Source organism: Ambystoma mexicanum, chromosome 8, assembly GCF_040938575.1.
Source record: "Ambystoma mexicanum isolate Mex_15411 chromosome 8, UKY_AmexF1_1, whole genome shotgun sequence".
NCBI classification, from domain to species: Eukaryota; Metazoa; Chordata; class Amphibia; order Caudata; family Ambystomatidae; genus Ambystoma; species Ambystoma mexicanum.
In genome coordinates this window covers 1,607,773,973-1,607,795,082 of record NC_090929.1, presented here as the reverse complement: position 1 = coordinate 1,607,795,082, position 21,110 = coordinate 1,607,773,973, and positions in this window count along the sequence as shown.

The following is a 21,110-nucleotide window of genomic DNA, read 5'->3' as shown; positions in this document are numbered from 1 at the left end:
GAGGGCTTTTGAGCAAATCCTCCACGCCTTCATTAAAAAACAAAAAACAGCAACTATAACATCCTCATGATTCGTTATTTTACATAAAACATATGCGTCCGCAGAGTAGATTGCCTGGTATTTTGTATAAATAGGTAAAAGCATCTCACCCTAAGTGTTGCATATGTGATTCTTCTACAGTCTCTGTAGTGCCAAGTCCTGGTGGGGAAAGCTGGATGCATTGAGAATATCAGAACTCGGCAATACACCAGAAGGAGAGGGGCAGCTAGCAACAAAAGTCCCGCCCATCTTACCGCCAAAAAGTAAAATAACACACCATTTTACCACCCCCAGAAAGTGGTGCATGAAAGGTGACCCGAATTCAGAAAAGAACACTGAGCTCAGTCACCGGGAACACTATAGGAAACATCGATGAACTCATTCGGTGATATTGACAATAATTCTCCACTTGAACTTTGCTATTCCCTTTGTAGCGCATCCTTCCCTTCCAAAAGCAATCAAAGCACCCAGCATTGTAGTGGTGTCTGTGAGTCAATGGGCCTCATTACGAGGCTGGCGGCCGCGGAATGAACGGTGCCGGTTAGGGACCGGCACCGTTAATTCTGGGCCGTCACATTATGAGGTCTGCAGCGGGTCCAGCTCTGGACGCCTGGCCAGACCAGACGTGCAGAGCGGGACTCGCTAGCAGTACAGGATGCTAACAACGGGCCCGTCATTAACGTGCCCGTTGTTAGCATCCTCTCCATTCCCATTTGAGCCCTATTGGCGCTCAAATGGGAATGGGGATGTACCGGGTCCGGGTCCCGCGAAAGGGAATTACTGGGCCTGCTAAAGTCGGCATGGCCCGGTAATTCCCTATTTTTGGGACCCGGACCCAGTACCCGGTTGATCGTAGTGTGGGCAACAATGGGATATCGATACTTAGTAACGATACGAGCACGACTAACTCTGAGGCCCCTGCAAACAATGATGACCTGCAATTTGCGATCAAAATACTGCTAAAATTGTGTGGGCGCATACATGAAGACTTACTCAAACAACGAGAGAGCATACATCAGTCATGCACGCACCAAAAATGCAGGTTACATGTGTTAATATCCCTGCAAAAATATCACCATACAAAAATATCGCCATATTTTTGTGGCAATATTAAGCCATGGAACCTGCAGGGGACACCCCTGCAACCCCCATAATTTTTCTAAAGGAGCGGGGGACACCCATGCAACCCCCGGTCTCAATAACCCCATAAATTATCCCCTCCAATAATATTGCCTATGGCCTTACCCCACGACCATATATATGGCGATATTATTGGTGGGGATAATATTACCTGATACCGAAATGCAGTGGCTTACGGAGGAGGGGAGAACGAACGGTAATGTGGCTGAGGCACTTAAACGTGATGAAGTTCAGGTGCCAATTCTCATCAACTCTCAGGAACCTGACCAGCCACAAATCACCTCGGCCCCGATAGATCCTTCACTCTCCTCCCCTTTAAATTACCGGACTCAGAAAGAAAGGCGTAGAGAAAAACGCCTACAACGCCTGGTGGGATTAACTCAAGGCAGTGCCCCCGCGTTCTCACAAGAAGACAGCTGTCTCAGGATGAACTCCACCATTTTATCGGATGCCCCAGCTAAAGCTAAAGTTGGTAAAAGAATGCTGTTAGGAGACAAAAACGCAAGCAGCAGCCGGTTGAAACACTAACTAGTTGGCTTATCCAGGAGAAAACGCATAGGGCCTCATTACAAGTTTGGCGGTAGCCGTGCTGGTAAAACTCGTGAAATTACCAGCACCCGGCAATGGGCAATTACCAGGGTATTCCGACCCCGGCGGACCCGGTAATTACCCATTGCCGGATGCCGGTACTCATTACTCCCCATTCCCATTGAGCCACATAGGGCTCAATGGGAATGGGGAGGTCGGATGCACTGGCACCATTCATGAATGGTACAGGTGCATCCGTCGAGTTGTGATCGTGGGTGCCGGTCTGCCCGCCTGGTCAGACCTGGTCAGACCAGAAACTCGTTGTTTGCCGGTCCGGTAGCAACGGTGCCGGTAGTTTACTGGCACCGTTACTACCTGACCGTCAGACTTGTAATGAGGCCCATAGTAATGCATCTGTATGTGGAGAGCGAGAGGGAGCAAGTTTACATAATTATAATCTTGCTACCTTCACTCCTCAAGTGGAACTACATCACCCCCGCGGATAATCAATGGCCTATACCGCTCAGGCCTCTGCCTCAGGGCGCATTGCGGTCTGTAGCGAGCCACTTGAATCTCAGACAGTGACTTTAGTGCTGAAGGTGCCAATTGATCTGCATCGATCAAACATAAATCGTTCTGACATACTGACATTGTTTGCTAAAATACCATCCCTTCGAGTTTTACAATCAAGAGACTGACTTTATCCAACCGTTGGGGGCGAAATATTGCCACATGACCAAAATACATTGTTTCCTACTGGAAATCGCTACTATGATAAGAGCTCAGAATGAGTCCATTTGTTATTTAGGGTACGAGCTTGATAATGTGCCTACAATGGCACCACCTATTTGCTGTAACTGCAAAACACCCCCGCAGTGGATGATCAAAGGCGAATTAATAAGACCACCATTAACAAACTAGAGGACTAGGACAACAACAAGGCTTGGAAATGGCTAAAAGGCTTATTGGTAGGCCTGGGGCCACTCCAAGATTGAGATCGAAGGGTCGCCTGCTGGAATACCAGGGGCAACTCCCACTTTGTTAACAGTCCTTCTTTAAACTGGCTTCTTCTATTTATGATGATATGATATGGCATTTATTACGCGCCTATACACAAGTGTTTCAAGGCGCGATGAGGCAAGGGAGGGAGAACAGAGGGAAGACAGACACAGCGATCTTACTAGGCCAGGTGGCATCGAGATTGCACAAATGCAGGGGAGGGGGGGGAAGGTGAGAAGTGCGGGGGGAAGCGGGAGGGGGCAGTGCAGTACATAAGATAACCATAAAAAATAAATAAAGATAAATAAATAAATAAAATAATAAAGACAATATATAAGAAGTGTGGCGGTGGCAGGTGCAGGGTAAGGGCAGACATCAGGTGTCAAGTGCTGGTAGCGAGCTCTAGGGATACAGAAACGGTACCCAAGGGCAGGGGTTGCCAGGGGGGCAGTGCAGGAGTGCAACTGGCAGGAAGGGGACCTGGGCCTGAGATCAGAGGGTAGCCAGGTAACCAGTGCAGTTTCAGTCTCAACCAGGAGATCAGCAGGGAAGCAGAGGAGAGAAAGCAGAAGTAAAGAGGAAAGTCTTGAGGTGCTTCTGGAACCGGAGAGGGATCGTCACAAGTTTCAGAGAGGCAGGGAGGGAATTTCAATTTTTTGCTGTTGCAAGAGACCTGGTTATGATCCCCCTACTGTCTTGACGGGTACACCATATATCAGCAATGGGCAGAAAAGGGCCGAAAGGGCCGTCCATCGGGAGGGCTAATTATTGGTGTCAGTTTAGACTTGTGCTCTAGAGGTTAACTACAAGAATGTGCTTGCGATCGAGGTAATTGTCAAGGATTCACAATATCGCATGTTACTGCTGAATATTTACGATCCCCCTGGGGGCGTCAGTAAGAGTGATGCCTTTGATTGTATTAATGAGATCATCACGTGTTGGGGCTCTTGTGCGTTTCACTTGGAGGTGATTTAAATGCATGCTGCAGTGTGACTCCTCCCATGGCGGAGCACCAGAGTGTTGCTTTGAATGGTTTAATGACCTCCAAGGTGTGCAACCAACAGGGCAGCTATTCGATATGCACCTACTCTTGATGCCCCACTAAATCTGACCAAATTCACGGCTACGGAAATAGAAGATTGGCTACCCCGTATGACACATACAGTTGCAGCCATTAACGGCTGTCCAATTGGGTCCTCTGATAAAGTAGAGAAACGCTTGTACGATCTGGAGATCCAGACCGCCAAACGTAAACTCAGGAGAGACATTCAGTGATTAAAAAATAGTACCAACCTAGTAAAACAGCATTAAGTCGAGCTTAAACAACTCAACATATCTACCGGAATTGGCTAAAAAGATATGAAACTGAGAGACGTATCCTAAAATGGCAACAAATGATGGGGGCTTTGTGTAATAAGAGCATGCATTCCATTTGGCAGGTGGGCAACAAGAGTGTACGCATGATTAATCCAATTACTGAGCAAGAATGGTATCCTTTGCAGGGAACATTGCAGTAATGGACACCATACATGGGCTTTGCCTTTCCATCGGCAGAATCTTTGTGAGTGCATCAGGAATTTGAAGAGTTCTAGAGCACCTGGACACAACGGCCTAGCGGCGGTAGTGCTAAAACAAGACCCCAAGGGATGGGCCAAGGTATTGTTACATCTATTTACTAAGGTCTGTAAAGAGCGAAAAATACCAGAATCACAGAAAACATCCCTGTTGGTGCCTGTATGTAGGTACCTGTATGTAAGGGTGGAAATAACCTTTCACCTGGGAATTACAGGCTTTTATCTATGTTAGATGTTATTTGCAAGAAGTTTGCATCATACGTGCTTTTAGAACTGCAAGCATGGGTTATAAAACACAATCTGCTACATCCATTTCAGACTGGGTTTCACCCTGGTGCTAGCACAATCCATAATATAAGGAGGCTGGACGCTCTTATTTTGCGTGCCAGCAGTAAGTAAAGACCATCGCTTCATATCACCTACGTCTATTTCCATGCTGCGTTTGACTTCATAAACCGTGCTATCCTATGGAGGAAATTAGATGCAATGGGTTGTCCGTTCTGGTTGCTTGAAATTGTTATCGATCTCCACAGAAACATCTCTGCCCGAATTCGTCTGGGGAATAGCGGATCACTCTCTGACTTGTTGCCCATTGGTCCCCCTGCATTTCAACCTTTTTATAGCTGTTTTGCCAGTACGGTTAGATCTTTGTGCTAAACATCCTCCAGAAATCGGACCTACTGTGGTGACCTCAATGTTCTATGCAGATGATCTGACAATGCTCAGCCAAACATGTGTGGGTATGAAGGGAATGATAAACAAACTAGAGAGCTACGCCATGAAAAATTGGGGGAAATTGAATATACAGACCTTAATAAATATTTGGGCCTGGAGATATCTAGTTGTGGTTACTGCACAGTAATTATTGCCTCAAAAACAAGGAAAGCAAAGCAGTTGCTCTGTAAATTTACTGAACAACATGCAGGATACCCGTTACCTGCATACTGACTTTATATAAGCAATGGTTCTGTCCCATCGTCTTATATAGTCTGGAAGCTTTGGCTATGCAGGACTTTCGCTGGCTTAACAAACTTGAGGGCTCTTTCTGGCGAAGAAACTTGGGTCTACCAAGATCTACCTCTATGGAGTATCTGCGTCTCGAACTAGGCCTGATCTCATTAAGGGGACTTGATTTGAAGAGATGAGGTATTTTATTTATCAACTCAAGAACTAATCCGAAATGTCCCTTATTAGCAATTATTGGGGAAAGTCTTGTAGCAGAGCCTCTTTAAAACGATTATAACTATTTGAGGTTGAATATTGAACTCTTTGAAAAAATGTAATGGGTCCCCGTTTTTCTCGATATTAATATTTTTAAACCTTTAAAGGTGTTTTTGTGAGAAGACTAATTAGATGGGACTGGACTAATAATTACTCTGACCTGTCGGCATTAAGTAATTACGCTCTGGTTTCTATGGTCTCTCGTTTTTTTATGACACTCCAACTCTATCTTGTACAATGTCCTCATCCAGCAGTGTGTAAATTACGTCTGCTGATGAGGACTAGCCAATTACCTCTTCCATCTATTTGGGGAATCAGATGGCAACTACAAAAAAATGCTAGATTATGTCAGACATGTAAAAGTCATGATAATGTTGAATCAGCGATAATGTTGGTCAGATAGCCCAGCGAGTAGAGCGCTCGCTTTGACATCCGTACAGAGCCTGCCGACGCAGGTTTGTGTCCCAGCAGGGCCAAACTCAGCCTTTCATCCTTCCGAGGTCGATAAATGAGCACCACACACCTTGGGTAATAATAAGCAGCGCTCAGATACCTGAGGGTTTTTAGTGCTATATATTTGCACATTTTTATTATTATGTGTTCACGGAATGTCCCAGTTTAGGCCCGCTATATGTGACTGCCTTTGGTAATCTGGTGCACAATCCTGGATCAGTTAAAACAGCTGAGGTTTGGAGCTACTGTTTGAATACGGACTCTGTCTCCACACATCTTGCATTATTTTGTATCATGGCAATGTATCAAACCGCATTTTAAGGATAATTAAGTTGACAATGGGCCTGATTACGGTTATGGAGGTAACCATGCCGCTTTTTGCGGCATGGCTAACCCCATACCCGGTACCAGGTTCCCTGAATGGTGAAATACCGGGCCATTCCGACCTTGGAGGGCACGGTATTTCCCCATTCAGGGAACCCGGACCCGGTACATCCCCATTCCCATTTGAGCCCCCATAGGGCTCAATGGGAATGGTGATGATGCTAACAACAGGCCGTTAATGACGGGCCCTTTCTTAGCATCCTGGTCTGCTCGCAGGACCCTTTTTACCAGGCGTCCTTAGCGGGTCCCGCGAGGAGACCTCGTAATGCGGTGGTAGGAGGTTAACGGGGCCGGCAGCTCTACCGGTCCCTTTAACCCCCTACAGTCTAATAATGAGCCCCAATATCATGTAAAAAGTGGAGTGCGCGCGCACCCAGCAAGTCCCCTCAAGTCCCGCTTTGCTGCGGGAGTCTGTGCTGTTTGCTACCTGTCCTGCCTGCCTCTCAAGTTGGATTCTCATCGGATTGAAAACATTACTACAGCTACCAGAAGGTGAACGCTATATACTGGGTAGTCAACAACTACCATCAATAACACTTAAACCCAATTTTATCTGCAAACTTAACTAAAGCAGCCTTTCTTTTTCTTTTAGGCTTTTTTTTTTTTTTATTTTTTTTTAGGGGCGGTCCTATATAAGGACGTTCCCGCGCGCACCTGCGCGCGCGCACCCAGCATGTCCCCTCAAGTCCCGCTTTGCCGCTTCGCCGCGTTCGTCGCGGCAAAGCGGTGAACTTAGTGTTTCATTTTTTCCTTATCCTTTTTTTTTTTTTTTAATTTAATTTAGTAGGTAACACTACTACTGTTGAGTATGAAACGTAGCATAAAATCTCTAACAACCGGCATGCCGCCGGTAACCGAGCTGCACAAGTCCAATGGTTCAAGTTGTTCCTAGATTTGCCACTCTGCACCGATAAAAAAACCTCGACTTAGTTCTACACCAAGGATATGTGCTACAGGCGCAATTAAGAGTCGATCTGAGACGCTGTTAGGAATGGACATCCGCTCCTTTTGTAGAGCCTCCAGTCGCATGGAAAACAGCTCACGACCTACTGGAAATGCCGTAGAAACATCTTTACATCATCCAGTAACGGCTTCCTTGGGTCCAAAAGATACTACGCATGGATTGGAGCCGGAATCTTGTACTTCTGCAAAACGATTAACTGGCCAAAATGATCCTCTAGCTACTGCGATAGAGGTCAGAACTGGTGAGGTCTTAAAAACTGTTACAACGCCTGGCCCATCTGTTACTTTTGCGAAAGAAAATGTTTCCCTTACCGATAGTGTCATTCTAACTAATGTCTTAACTGGTGTTGCAGTTCCTCCCCCTGATGTACGTGACATCTCTGTATTCACTGTAAGTGACACATCGGTTTCTAACTCATTGTTGAAGCCAGCTGTTCAGGATATACCTGTTATTGACTTAGATATTATTGCCTCTGTTGAGTCACCTCAAATATCTTTGGTTAATTTGTCTAAATCTCCTGTGCTTTTCACAAACGTCAGTGCTGCAAATTCAGTTGCAAATTTGTCCTTTATAGCTCCGACTCCTAGAAAAATGGTTGAAAAAACCCCTGCTACTACTGGTGGTCTTGATTCCCAGACTGTCAGTACTAGCATAGCACTTACATCCATGAACAACGCCATATTAGCTCTTGCTAAACTGTTCGAAGTATTAGTCGTAAAGGCTGAAACACATTCAAACCAGTTCGACCTGCTACTTGACAATCAATTTGTACTTTTTAACAAACTTGAGAGCCTGGGCCACCCGGAAGTTGCTTCAAATGGTAAGAAGTCTGTATCTTCACAGACTTCTTACTTGGCTGAAACCATGGTTCAAGCCTATCAACCTATACCATTCATACCTGATCCTATAGTTGACATTATGGAAAATGCAGTCACGACAAAAACTGATTTGCAGAAGAGACCCACATATTCCCTTTTTGGGATCAAATCTTCTGTGCCCGATCTGCAGAATCCCCAGAATTCACTGCCTAAAAAGACTCGACTGATAAATCAGTCAAAAAAACCAAAAAACATCAAATCTGTACTACCTCATACATACCAAATTAAAGCCTTTATTAATAAGCTCTCAGCTCCAGTATCCTCTTCAGCCTTGGCATCTAAAGCCATCACAAGAAAATACTCACAACAACTGCAAGCAAAAAAAGCTAAGTTACACCCAGCCCCCACTGTTCCCTCTTTGGCACACAGCCCTTTAAGTGAATTGATTACCGTGGCCGAGCAGATGTCACAAAAAACCCACACTAAACCAATGTTGGGCAATCGTATTTGCGAAGGGGCTAGTGTATCTAACTCATCCGCAAATAGATTTATGGGTAATGCTTTCGTGGCGCAGAAACCAGAGCATGGGGAAATGGGGAGAGAGATACGAAGAGCAGTGGATGAATACTTATCCTCTAAATCAGACCCTAAACATGTAACTTTTGCGCCGTCTGCCTCGGCCACTTTGTCTGAGCCAACGCCTGTTGTAGCCCCAATTCTGAAAAAACCTAGTCTCCCTGTCATTGCGGATGCAGCAACTTTTGGCTCTCCTATGCCAATATGCCCGGGTGGACCTGGCAAGGCTAAAATAGATTCACTTGGTGATATGGAACGAATTTTACAATCCACTTTCACTAAGTTTCTGGAAGCCTCTTTTGCCCCTCAAACAGTCTTACAGCCTAAAATAGGGATTAATACCTGTACAAACCCTAATGAGTTACTGTTACCAGCTAAACAAAAGCTAACAACTATACGCTCTAAGCGTCCGGCAATTCACTCTCTGACCCTTAGTTGCCAGCCATTGCCGGCTAAACAGTATAATCTAAATCGGGCCTCTGTTCTCTCGATATTTCGTGAGATCCCAGAGCTCGACGACATCAGTACCATAGATATAGAACTTGTGGAGTTCCCAGATTCATCAAATCAGTCCCTTGTAAATCTATGGATTAATTCAAGGGTGGTTCTTAATACCATCTGGGCCGCGAAGTCACAAATTGCCGATCTTGGCTTCACTGTGCTCCCCACCCCAGATGTCTTAGAGAGACCTTCTATGCGTGTAGATGCCCCTCAAAACAAACTTCCCATCAACCCTCAAGCTAACCCCGGAAAATCCTGCATTTGTCAATATCAGAGCAAACAACCTTAGCATTCTTCTATTCTTACATCAGAGCTATGCTTTGTTAGCTGGAATTCCAGAGGGAATCGGCATTTACTGAATAATCATTCCCTCCATTTGCTGAAGTATGATGTTATACTGCTTCAAGAATCATGGTTGGTTACACCACCGTCTTGGAATAATTATGATGTATGTTTATTACCGGCCGTGAAGCAGCAAATGGGTCGTCCAACCTCTGGCCTGTTAACGGCTGTTAAACAGTCGTCTGGCTTAAAAATCTCTCCGTGGTTTTGTCCAAATGATTTTATACAAATGTCTAGAATTGTATGTGAAAGCTACACATGTGCCGTAATTAACATCTACTGGAACCCCCTGGGCATCTCTGATGATTCCTTTAAGGAAGCAATATCTAAGGCTCTTGATATAATTACAGTGGATGGAGCTGTAGATATGATCTATTTAGCGGGGGATTTGAACTTACACTGTTTGGGCCCCTTTTTTAAATCCGAACAAAAACGCCTGGATAAATGGCTACTATTCATTAAATCACGGAATCTCTATATGTTGAATGGTGCCTATTCACAGGACATACCACCTAGAGCTACATGGCATCGTGCATGTAGTCATGGGATTATTGACTTTACCTATGTTAACATGTATATGTCAAATATGGTTACATCTTTTCAAATAATAGAATCAGAGATGAGTGATCATAATATCCTGTGTACTACCCTCCGCTCGAACATGTTTGTCCCCAAAGTACACCCTTCCTTTCTTAAGGGAACGTATGAGATAAATCCTGCCAGAAACCGATTAAAGTGGTCTGAACATTCTTTGAGTGCCTTTAAGACACGTTACCATAGTGAACTAAATTATAATGATGTAGAACAATCGCCCTCAGACATGGTTTTTTATGATCTTATGCAGCTCTTCCAACCAAGCTCTACCACTCATAAACATAAACAAATACCGCATTTGCATATCCCCAATCATGAAATAAGATCCAAAAAATCCATGGTTCGAGCAGAAAAAAGGCAGGCCTTAAAATTACCGCCAGATCTCCGTGGGGCTGCTCTGCTACGTATACAAACCAGCTACAGAAATTGGGCTAGGGGAATAAAAGCTAAACTTTACCAAACAGATGGGAGAAATATGCTAGTATCTCTAGCATCTAAAAACTCTGCCCAGTCGTGGTACATTATAAACCAATCCACAGCAGGCCATCAGGTTGCCTGCCAAACAAATGATGTAACAGAGGATGAGTGGGTATGCTATTACTCGAACCTATTTGCAAACCCACGCCCTCATTCCTTTGCTCTTGAGCTAAAGTCTGATCATTCGTTTTACTTACACTTCGATAAAGAAGACATCTTGTATTACATCAATCATGCAAGCAACTCGCGAGCACCTGGCCCCGATGGCCTATCAAATGCACATCTTAAGAAATTACCTAAAATATGGGCAGATATACTATTTCTCATGTTTGAATCAATAAACACTTCACAAAAAATTCCGACATCATGGAGACAATCAATCGTTATTCCAATATATAAGAAGGGTGATCGCGCCAATCCGGCTAGCTATAGACCCATTTCATTATTGGATGTCTCGGGAAAGATCTTTACTCGTCTCATACTGCGAGAACTTAATGATTGGACAAAGAAGAACTTCAAACGGAACCCGCATCAATCTGGCTTTGTTAGCGGACTGGGGACGATCCCCAATATTATTACCATTAATATGTTGAAGACTCAATATGCATCCAGAAAACAAACTTTATATTTTGCGTTTATTGATTTCAGTTCCGCTTTTGATTCCATAAACCGAAATCTTCTTTTTAAAAAACTAAAAGATTTTGGCTGCCCTTCCTCGCTTTTGGCTCTAATTATCCAATTACATACAGATACTACCATGAGAGTTCGGCTCACAATGCAAGGACTCCTGTCCGCCCCTTTTCCTACTTGTATTGGTTTAAAGCAAGGATGTACATTGGCGGCTTCATTGTTCAATCTCTTTATCCTTGATTTAGGCCTGTCATTTTGCGGAATTACAGTGGACGCTCCGGAGTTGGGGGGTCATCGTATCCCTTGGATACTTTATGCAGACGATTTGGTCTTGATTTCCCAGACTCCCATAGGTCTGCAAAATCTTTTAGCTGCATTAGCAATCTATGTGGAGGCAAATGATCTAACAGTAAACCTAACCAAATCCCAGATTATGGTTTGTAAACCTGCTACTAGGTGTAAATCTTAAAAGGGATTTTGGTCCTTCCAACAACAAACTATGGATATTGTCTCGGAGTATAAGTATCTCGGTGTTTCCATTCAAAACACGGCGATGGGAAAATGTTATATATGTTAGACTCAAAATTGCTAAGCTTGATATCGCAAGCGAAAATCCTACTTTATAAGTTTGGGAAATTTACGCTGAAACATATCCTGATGTATTATGAACAAAAGGTTGTTCCCATCTTACTCTATGGCGTTGAAGCCAAACTGTATTCCAAGGATAGCATATGGAATAGACTTGAGGCTACTTTTTGGAAAAAGGTCTTGCGTCTTCCGAACTGCACACCGCTCCCAATACTACGGTTTGAATTGGGTTTGAACTCTCTCTATAGTAAAGTTAAATGGAGAATGTGCCTTTTTCCGTAAAAGCCTTCTCGGCTTGACCAATAATAATATCCTGGGTACGGTTGCTCCTCACCTAATGGGGTCTACAGCTGTTTTTCCGCTAAAATGGAGAAATATTGTTTTGGACACTTTAGTTGGAGCAAATATCTCTTTACAAGTTCTGATTGATCACCCCGCATGAGCAAAAAGAAAGTTTTTCTATTGGGATTGGATCACAAACTATGATCTTTGTGTAAAATATAGAGATTTTGTTGCTAGTCTCTTTGGTACTAAATGTCTAGGCCAAGCGGAAGGTTATCTCATGAAATGTCCATCTGCAAATATACGCAATAAATTCCTGCGGACAAGGTTAAATTTATGGCCAACGAGAGAAATTTTGGCTAGACGTAAACTTATTCAAGCGGACCTCAGCTTCTGCCGATTTTGTGAGAAACAAAATGTAAGGGAAACCCTCCAACACATAATTGTGTCTTGTCCAAACCTAATAGCCATTCGTGATAAACATTGTAATAAGTTATTGAGTTTGTATATGGAGAAGAATGACAATGAGATATGGAGTATTCTATTTAAGAATGTTAGATTTTCAGTAATGAAGGCCATTGTCCACTTTTTAGAGGCAGTTTTACCTGACGAAATAGTGATTTAATTAGTCTACCTTAGAGTATCTTATTTATATACTCGTGAATTATCATTATAATTATCACTATTAATATGGCTCTCATTATATATAGATTTAATCGGACTACTTTATTGAACTTAAATCTTAATTTATAGGCCGACTCTCTAACTCTGTCTCTTTTGTTTACTCTTCTCCATTATGTCGGTTGTTGATATTGTATGTATGTAATTCTATATGATTTTCATCAATTTTAAATTGTAATGATATTCTTTTATAATTGTTATTGATTTTGAAAAGTTGATGTCTTCAGCTATATCAAAATAATAATTAAAAAAAAAAAAAGTGGAATCAAGGACTATACTGAATTTTTAAGTCTAATTGATGTTGCAAGTTAATTTTAGCAAAGTTTTAAGTCTATGTATATTATATATTGTATTGTATTGTATTACTAAGTTTTATTTTGTGTAAAGTTCATAATGAACTGTAACACAGTAACAGTGTTATTATATAGTACAATAAACGGCTAAAAGAGGCATACACCAGCATTCGTGTGTCTGCCTTTCCCTGTGTGGGATATATGTTTCTTCTAACCTGGTAGATTTTCCTAGGGCATTTGGGGCGTCTTCATACATGTTGTCTTTCCTGACCATGGCCTTTTTCTATAGCGGTACACAGAGGGGATCCAGACACTCTGGTAAGTGGGGGTTGCCGGAGACAGGTAGGTGGTGGGTTAACTATACACATGTAAGGATAAGTGTATCATCAAGTGCGTCAGACTCACACCCGCCAGACAGTTATTACTCCTTTCTAAAAATAGAGCACTCACTATGTGGTCACGGAAAGAAGCTACGCCTGAAACCAGACCACCTGATATCACAATCTATACTCAGCTACCAAGCCACATCACACTGTGAACCTTTGGTAGCTTTGAGGACTCTAGGAAACCAGACCACCTGATATCACAATCTATACTCAGCCACCAGGCCACATCACACTGTGAACCTTTGGTAGCTTTGAGGACTCTAGGAAACAAGACCACCTGATATCACAATCTATACTCAGCCACCAGGCCACATCAGACTGTGAACCTTTGGTAGCTTTGAGGACTCTAGGAAACCAGACCACCTGATATCACAATCTATACTCAGCCACCAGGCCACATCACACTGTGAACCTTTGGTAGCTTTGAGGACTCTAGGAAACCAGACCACCTGATATCACAATCTATACTCAGCCACCAGGCCACATCACACTGTGAACCTTTGGTAGCTTTGAGGACTCTAAGAAACCAGACCACCTGATATCACAATCTATACTCAGCCACCAGGCCACATCACACTGTGAACCTTTGGTAGCTTTGAGGACTCTAGGAAACCAGACCACCTGATATCACAATCTATACTCAGCCACCAGGCCACATCACACTGTGAACCTTTGGTAGCTTTGAGGACTCTAGAACCAGACCACCTGATTTCACAATCTATACTCAGCCACCAGGCCACATCACACTGTGAACCTTTGGTAGCTTTGAGGACTCTAGGAAACCAGACCACCTGATATCACAATCTACACTCATCCACCAGACCACATCACACTGTTAACCTTTGGTAGATTTTAGGACTCTAGGAAACCAGACCACCTGATATCACAATCTATACTCAGCCACCAGGCCACATCACACTGTGAACCTTTGGTTGCTTTGAGGACTCTAGGAAACCAGACCACCTGAAATCACAATCTATACTCAGCTACCAAGCCACATCACACTGTGAACCTTTGGTAGCTTTGAGGAGTCTAGGAAACCAGACCACCTGAAATCACAATCTATACTCAGCCACCAGGCCACATCACACTGTGAACCTTTGGTAGCTTTGAGGACTCTAGGAAAAAAGACCACCTGATATCACAATCTATACTCAGCCACCAGGCCACATCAGACTGTGAACCTTTGGTAGCTTTGAGGACTCTAGGAAACCAGACCACCTGATATCACAATCTATACTCAGCCACCAGGCCACATCAGACTGTGAACCTTTGGTAGCTTTGAGGACTCTAGGAAACCAGACCACCTGATATCACAATCTATACTCAGCCACCAGGCCACATCACACTGTGAACCTTTGGTAGCTTTGAGGACTCTAGGAAACCAGACCACCTGATATCACAATCTATACTCAGCCACCAGGCCACATCACACTGTGAACCTTTGGTAGCTTTGAGGACTCTAGGAAACCAGACCACCTGATATCACAATCTATACTCAGCCACCAGGCCACATCACACTGTGAACCTTTGGTAGCTTTGAGGACTCTAGGAAACCAGACCACCTGATATCACAATCTATACTCAGCCACCAGGCCACATCACACTGTGAACCTTTGGTAGCTTTGAGGACTCTAGAACCAGACCACCTGATTTCACAATCTATACTCAGCCACCAGGCCACATCACACTGTGAACCTTTGGTAGCTTTGAGGACTCTAGGAAACCAGACCACCTGATATCACAATCTACACTCATCCACCAGACCACATCACACTGTTAACTTTTGGTAGATTTTAGGATTCTAGGAAACCAGACCACCTGGTATCACAATCTATACTCAGCCACCAGGCCACATCACACAGTGAACCTTTGGTAGCTTTGAGGACTCTAGGAAACCAGACCACCTGATATCAAAATCTACACTCATCCACCAGACCACATCACACTGTTAACCTTTGGTAGCTTTTAGGATTCTAGGAAACCAGACCACCTGATATCACAATCTATACTCAGCCACCAGGCCACATCACACAGTGAACCTTTGGTAGCTTTGAAGACTCTAGGAAACCAGACCACCTGATATCACAATCTACACTCATCCACCAGACCACATCACACTGTTAACCTTTGGTAGCTTTTAAGATTCTAGGAAACCAGACCACCTGATATCACAATCTATACTCAGCCACCAGGCCACATCACACAGTGAACCTTTGGTAGCTTTGAGGACTCTAGGAGACCAGACCACCTGATATCACAATCTACACTCACCCACCAGACCACATCACACTGTTAACCTTTGGTAGCTTTTAGGATTCTAGGAAACCAGACCACCTGATATCACAATCTATACTCAGCCACCAGGCCACATCAGACTGTGAACCTTTGGTAGCTTTGAGGACTCTAGGAAACCAGACCACCTGATATCACAATCTATACTCAGCCACCAGGCCACATCACTCTGTGAACCTTTGGTAGCTTTGAGGACTTTAGGAAACCAGACCACCTGATATCACAATCTATACTCAGCCACCAGGCCACATCACTCTGTGAACCTTTGGTAGCTTTGAGGACTCTAGGAAACCAGACCACCTGATATCACAATCTATACTCAGCCACCAGGCCACATCAGACTGTGAACCTTTGGTAGCTTTGAGGACTCTAGGAGACCAGACCACCTGATATCACAATCTATACTCAGCCACCAGGCCACATCACTCTGTGAACCTTTGGTAGCTTTGAGGACTCTAGGAAACCAGACCACCTGATATCACAATCTATACTCAGCCACCAGGCCACATCACTCTGTGAACCTTTGGTAGCTTTGAGGACTCTAGGAAACCAGACCACCTGATATCACAATCTATACTCAGCCACCAAGCCAGATCACACTGTGAACCTTTGGTAGCTTTGAGGACTTTAGGAGAGGTGTGAGATACAAGGACAGGGAATACTGAATGGGGAGGAGGAATAAGCAACAAGGATGATGGAATAAAGAGAAGGAATGCGGATAAGATGTTAGGATTGGCCCTTCTCGCACATCTTCATTACTGCTAAAGTATGATAGGTGCAGACTAAGGAGGAAGAATGTTAGCGGCCCTAGAAATGTACAATGTGTGATGATTGAGGAGAAGAGGAGAGGAGGAGAAATGAGGCATGAGGATACGGAGTTAAGAATAATGGCTGATGAGTGAGGACAATGGGTCAGGATTGAAAAGAAAAAGTGAGGAATACGAAGGAGCATGAAGAGACACTGTTCTAGGATTAACACAGTACTTTTAGCAAGTTCATGGCTTTTCATGATCAGCAATCCGTTTGATCCATTACCAAGGATTACACCTGCACCCCTACTGCCCCGATCATGGATTCTCCCCTCAACCCTCTTGTGTGTCAGTTCCCTGCTGGCGCGGTTTCAATACGCAGTATCCAGACAACCTTTGGTGCTGTAAGACTGCTGCATTGGTGATTGACACAGTATAAAATCCCATTAACCCCTTAACTGCTGGGCTATTATGCATGTCTATGCAAACAGGACGAGCATACTCGTTCTCAGCACTTAAGACAACATAACATGTACCTTTCTTAAAATAAAAAAAAAATAAACAAAGATATGTGATATGCCAAAGGGGATACTGAACCCTGTCCACGATAATAATTTCCAAATCGAAATTGTCAACGATTCCATTACTTGTGATCAGCCCTTAAATTAGCTGTATTGATGGGGGGTTGGCAATTCAGTTTAAATCCCTTTACAATTATCACCAATTGGTTACAATAGTAAACAATAACAAGTGCCACTTTACTGGCTAATTGTGACAGGATCGTAGTGAAAGGCATAGGCTGTTTGGAACATGAAAACATAAGGGTAAAAATCAATGTTTTGGTAGATTTTCCAGAAAATAAATTAGCACCCGGTGCGGGCGCCGCAGTCAATCAGTTTGCTTGTAACATGGGCTGAATCTCACGGTATAAGCCAGCGTTCCGAGCGACCTGACAGCTGCTCATGCCCGCTCTGCTCTGCCATTCCCCCACCCAGCCCACAACCTCGCCACCCGGTGCCTGCTTCTGTCTCCCACCCCCTCACCACCTCCCACTTACCTGAAGAGGTTGCAGCACCGCTGCTCTCCTCATGTCTGCTGGGCCACCATCGAAATGGAAGATTGTCTCTAAACGGAGCCTCGCTTCCATTTCCAGGGTGGTCATGTTAGGTTAGTATTTCTTTGAAACAATAGGTTGGGAGCTCGCTGCGACCCATTGTTTCAAATAAATAATGCCTATTAACGCGCTTGAACATAAACCTTGGGTGCTAATAGCCATAATGATGATTCCCCAGGCCCACACCTCGTGGTAACGTCACAGGAGCCTCGTTAATAAGTTGGGCCAGGGGCCATTAGCACACATTACGGCCCTCGGAACTCATCTTTATGGCTAAAATACAGCATATATTTCTTTCCATATTGTTGGGTTTTACTTATTCTGGTCTTTCCCTGTTATGTGTGTATGGGCTTGTAGTGTGGAATATAGAGTGTTGGCTGTGGAATGTTATTGTGTGAAGCTGCTCTCAATCCACAGAGAGTCAGTTGAGAACCAAAGCCTAAGAGAAAGGGGACCGGTGGATGTTTCTACCCTATGAACTTGTCTGAAATATATCCTGATGTACCTACCTGTATTTCTACGAACCCACTAAAGATACTTAAACTAAACAAGCTCCTGAGTGGTTATTTCAACCCATAACCACACAACCTAACACATATCAAGATAGATAAATATTGCTCAACAAAACAAATTCATGAAAAACATTGTACAGTTCTGCCAAATGAGAACATGAGGAGTATTCTGTGCCAAGTCTTTCATGGTCCGAAATCAACTCGAAATGAGCGCTCAGCCCTGATTGGGAAAACCAAGGGACAAGGTCCATAAATGTACATGTCGACCATGATTAAACAGGTGATATGTCGTTACCAGCTTTTCTACCATATCCCGGATCTGAGCACCCGGAGCAATGCCGGTCAAACTCCATCCTCAAGGATGGAGTGCTGGCAAATGAGTAGATATTCCAGGATTGCCAAACCCACAGTCTGTTTACTCTAATGACAAAACAGGCAAAGGAAGCCAAAATGGAGTCCATCCAAGGAACGTCGCAATGCTCGCATGGAACACCGGTACCAGGGAGCAGGAAATAGTAGGGCAAGAATAACGAGAAATGTTGGAAGGTGAATCGATGAACCTGGGAATCTTCCAGCCACCTGCTCGCAGGGGATTAAAGAAACAGTGGGCCTCATTACGAGTATGTCAGTGTAGTAAATAAATTCAGTGAAGTGTTCACTGCCACATTTATGGCACTGTGATGCCGCGAGTTTGCAGTAATGTGGTGGAGCTACCTTGAGCACTTGGTGGCATTTCACCCACATTATATCCCAATATCTGAGGATTTGCTGCAGAGGAATTGCCCTGTGTGGTAATTTCTCAAAATCCCTTTAGAGTCCTATGGGCTTGAAGATAAACATGGCCGCTCTGCCACTTGTATTGGGTGGACTTTGCCCACTGATTCCTTATCAAGCAAAAAATGCCCTTCTTTCCTCCGTAAGGCTGAACGTCTGTAATTACCCCAAGAAAGTATTTATATGTTTAAAATGACATTTCACCGCTACTGGCCTGCAAGCCCAACTTCCAGGCGTAGAGGACCTTTGAAAACCTGGGTCCACGTGGAATGAAAAAAAAAAAAATGGAAAATATAAATGGAGATTATATCGGCACTTGAAAGCCTGACTCCACCCTGACCAAGATGGCAGAACCCTTGCTGTTAGGTTTCCAAAATATTTAAGCTGTTATCAGTGCCTGAAGATGCCTTTCCAGGCTCTTAGAAAACAAATACGTGACTCGCCGAGGGGGTCCGAGGGGCAATTCAAGGTTTCCAGCAGACTGGTCATGCCCTTCTGTATAGAGCTGTAGCCTTGGTGAGCTCCACAGGCAGCCAGGTCCAGTGACGAACCACCAATAGTAATGGCAGACACTTACAAGGTCTGCAGCCTGGGCCAGTTCAAGAGGGTATCTATCTTTGCCAGCTCCAGGGTGACCCCATCTACAGAGATGTGTCTGACAAAACTAGCACTTGTCCACCACCTTCATAAGCCTCCTGTTGTGTTCCTCCGATGTCCTCCCAAACACAAAGATGTCATCAAGGTACACTAAGACTTCCACAAGGTTGATGTCACCCTGGTAATCAATACTCATTCTGACATCTCCATTCCTATTTAATGATAGCTCCATTAATGTCTCCCATGCTATTTGCTCCTGTGCAGTGCTGTTAGCCCCGGGGGCAGTGGAGAATCCAGAGTGTCCCGGGACATGGATTCAAGGAGCAGGCCAGGTGGAGAGGGACAGGAGGGTGGGCAAATGATTCATTAAGCCCCAGATTATGTTTGATGGAGCAGCTGGGTGAAGAGGAGGAGCAGGGATGCAGTGGCGTAGGCAGCCCAGGGCACAGTGTGGAAGGCGCTGCACATTCACTGTCACAGAGACCACTGCTAAGGACAAAGTCGCTAGTAACAATCAACCAGGTACTTGTTCAGGTGGTCTGCTGTGAGGGGGCCTCAGATGAATGGAGCAGAGCACCGGGCAGGTCAGATCTCCATGGAAAAGAGTCAGGCTTCAATTGTCAACAATGGCCCTGCTTTCACTGCTATTACATTGGCTCATCTGTTTTCCTTCAAACAAGTGCACAAGCAGCCCATGTTCAGGAAAAGAACTTCAAGCAAAAGAGAAGAGCGATGGCTGGTAAGTTTGCAGTTCATCATGTCCATGGACTTTGCTCTGTACAATATTCCAGACCATAGTTTTTGAGCCTGCCAAGTCATAGAATCCATCTGTATTATAAACGTTTACACATGGTATTATTAGTGTATTTATTGTGCGCAGACCTAGCTTCGATAAGCAACGGAGCCCTTTACAGACATATGCAACAATACAGATGCCTAACGGAGCACTTTACAGAGGTATACAACAGTACAGATGCATAACGGAGCACTTTACGAGGTATACAACAGTACAGATGTATAACGGAGCGCTTTACAGAGGTATACAACAGTACAGATGCATAACGGAGCACTTTACAGAGGTATACAACAGTACAGATGCATAACGGAGCACTTTACAGAGGTATACAACAGTACAGATGCATAACGGAGAGCTTTTCAGAGGTAAGCACAGCAGAGATATACAGCTGGGGGGTTGGATATAGAGGGGGACAGAGGAGGGGTAGTTTCTGGGGCCCGAAGAGCTGTGCCAAGGGTCTGCGGACTCCCAGCTCACGGAAAGCCCTAACTCCTTCCCTAGTCCCAAGATGTCTAGGTCCACACAAGGAGCAAAGAGTTACTGTGGATTATTATACAAAACACACAGGGGTTATATGCGCGGAGTGATACAAGCACACCTCATCCTCATCTGGCTCGCAGGCCAGTTTTGTACAGTTGTGATGACATAACCTTTGTCACTCAGCAGGTTCCTTCCCCAAAACCCAACAGGGTTCAGGATTGGCTCCTGAGTAGTAGTTCCAGTATAGGAACCTATAGAGGAGAATTGTTATTGGACGTTACTGTGGCAGGCGGTGTACTTGGATCATCCCCGAAAGTTGCTAC